This window comes from Macaca fascicularis, chromosome 2, assembly GCF_037993035.2.
Source record: "Macaca fascicularis isolate 582-1 chromosome 2, T2T-MFA8v1.1".
Classification (NCBI taxonomy): domain Eukaryota; kingdom Metazoa; phylum Chordata; class Mammalia; order Primates; family Cercopithecidae; genus Macaca; species Macaca fascicularis.
In genome coordinates, this window is record NC_088376.1 from 52170959 (window position 1) to 52173737 (window position 2779).

At 41.6% G+C, this 2779-nt stretch overlaps 1 pseudogene; it reads right to left on the reverse strand.

The window, feature by feature from the left end:
* Nucleotides 1-1747: 1747 nt before the first annotated feature.
* On the reverse strand, nucleotides 1748-2178 carry LOC135969446 (small ribosomal subunit protein eS25-like; annotated as a pseudogene).
* Nucleotides 2179-2779: the final 601 nt, after the last annotated feature.

Here is a 2779-nt window from a genome sequence, read left to right on the forward strand (position 1 = left end):
ACCAGGACTCGGTGGAGAATTTTTTTTTTTTTTTTTTTTTTTTTTTTTTTTTTTTTTTGAGATGGTGTCTCACTCTGTCACCCAGGCTGGATTGCAGTGGTGCCATCTCAGCTCACTGCAAGCTCCGCCTCCCTGGTTCACGGCATTCTTCTGCTTCAGCCTCCTGAGTAGCTGGGACTACATGTACCCGCCACCTCGCCCAGCTAACTTTTTGTATTTTTAGTAGAGACGGGGTTTCACCGTGTTAGCCAGGATGGTCTCAATCTCCTGACCTCGTGATCCGCCCGCCTTGGCCTCTCAGAGTGAGCCCAGATCTTGTTCTTAACTATCTATCCACGTGGAAAGTGTTTTGAAGACATAAATTCTTCTGAATCTCGTGTTAGTCAAAGGAAGGCTCTTTTCCAGATTTCTTAATCAGCACTGTCCTCTACATTTTCTTTTGCTTAACTGAGAATGTATTGCCTATGTGGCCCTTTAAAATCAGCCTAAGGCAGTTCCCAGCTCCTTAGAATAACTGACACTGAACGTCTACTCCATGCCAGCATTCTCGCTTACGTTATCTGAGCCAGACATTATCATTCCTGTCGGACGTATGAGGGAAGAGAAGCTGAAGGATGCTATGAAACTTGCTTAAGATCACAAAACTAAAAAATGATAGAGGCTGGAGTTCTACCAGGCTATTCTCACCGCCCGCCTTCCCGTGTCATTGCACCTTCTCTAAAGAATGGTGGTGTGGCCTGTCCATTGGCCTTAAAGGATTTTCACAGCAAAGCAAAAAAGGCAGCCAAGTTGGGCGAGAGTTTTCAGAGACCTCTCAATGTGACTTTTACATGAATAACATGCTGTCTCTCATCTTGGGAACACAGAGTGTTTCAGAAACATTATCTCATTAGTCCTCACAACACCAGACATTTTCAAACAAATGAGTTAATGTTTGCGGAAAGTCCTTGAGATATGAAGATTGTAGGCACAGTGTGAAAGTACAGCATTGTCCTAAAGCCTAAACAAGGCTGTCGAAGGGTCACAGCCTTGGAGAGCTTTCCTGTGAAAATGTCAGATCTTTCAAGTCATGGAGATGGAGGAAGGAATCAAGCTGGTCAGGTCCAACAAAGCCATCTCTGGTTTGGGGATGGAATACATGTATAATACAGAGATGCCAAAGGGGATTCCACTGGCAACTCAGAACAATTATTGATCCTGCTTGACAGGCTGAGGAGAGATGGATTTCAAAGCCTAGGTTCATTGGCAAACAGTTCTGGGAACGAGTAGCGATGTTTACCATGGATGTAGAACTGAGAGCTGGAAGCATATGTTCTAGGAATTTACTATTCTTGAGGTCAGTGATTCTCAATCATGGCTGTATACTAGAATCATCTGAAGAGCTTTTAAAAATACTAATACCCAGGCATTGCCCCAGATCAAATGAATTAGAATTTCAGTGAGTGGGGCTTGCTCATCTATATATTTTTTTAAAGTGCCTGAATAATTCTAATTGGCAATTCTAATCTAACTCTAAGTGAGCTACAAGTGGTGAGTCTAACCTGACTCTAATTGAGTAGCATTCTCTAGGGCAGTAGTTCTCAGCCTTGACGGTTCTTTGTGATTCACGGGTTCTATCAAAAACTTACTGATGTCTAGGTCACACCTCATATATCCTGATTTAATTGATTTCAGGTTTGGCCTAGGCTTTGGGAATTTTGAAAGCTATTGGGTGATATTTTTAATACAGACCTTATTTTATTTTATTTTATTTTATTTTATAAGGTTTTATTTTTCCAAATATACAATTGGTTGGACTTGCTCCTGCATCTTCACCAGAAGCTGGAATACCTCCACACTGGGTGTTTCTGGTGTAAATTATTTGAGCTCTGTGCCTTGAAACCGGTTTGATAAGTCTTTTACCAAACAGGTCCTGAAAGGTTGCCCTGGACAGACAACTTTTACTCTTCAGTCTCTCAGAGACCTCAGTTGGGATTATAAGCTTACAGCTGGGACTTCCCTACTGAATTTGTCATATGTAGCTTTGTCAAGCGAGACTAGGTTATTGAGCTTGTCCCAAACTTTGCCTTTGGACCACTTCTTCTTTCTGGCCTTGCCACCAGATTTGTTCACTGGGTCTCTGTCTTTCTTGGCTGACTTTCCAGTGTCTTTCTTCTTCTTGTCATCCTTGGGCAGCATCACGATGCCCAGGGGGTAGCAGTAACCACTTTAACCTCGCTAAGATGTCAGACAAAAAGCTATTTAGTTTTAAGATCACTTTTAAGTTCACAGCAACATTGAACTGAAAGTAAAGAGGGGTCAGTTCACATATACCTCCTTTCCCCACCCTCAAGCCCACAGCCACCTCCATACACACAAAATCTCCCCCACTGCCAACATCCTGCATCAGAGCAGTAAATTAGTTGCAACTGATGAACTTCCACTGACACATCATTATCACTAAAAGTCCATAAATTACATTAGAGTTCACTTGCTGTTGTTTATTCTATGGACTTGGACAAATGAAAAATGACATATATCCACCATTATAATGTCATACAGGGTAGTTTCACTCTCTTAAAAATCCTCTATGCTCCACCTATTCCTCCCTCCCTCCTCACTAACACTTGGCAACCACTGATCTAGTTACTGTCTCTATCGTGTTGCCTTTTCCATGGCATTTATAGTTGGAATCATACCATATGTAGTATTTTCAAACTGGCTTCTTTCACTTCATAATATACATTTAAGGTCCCTCCATGTCTTTTCATCACTTTATAGATCATTTATTTTTAGAGCT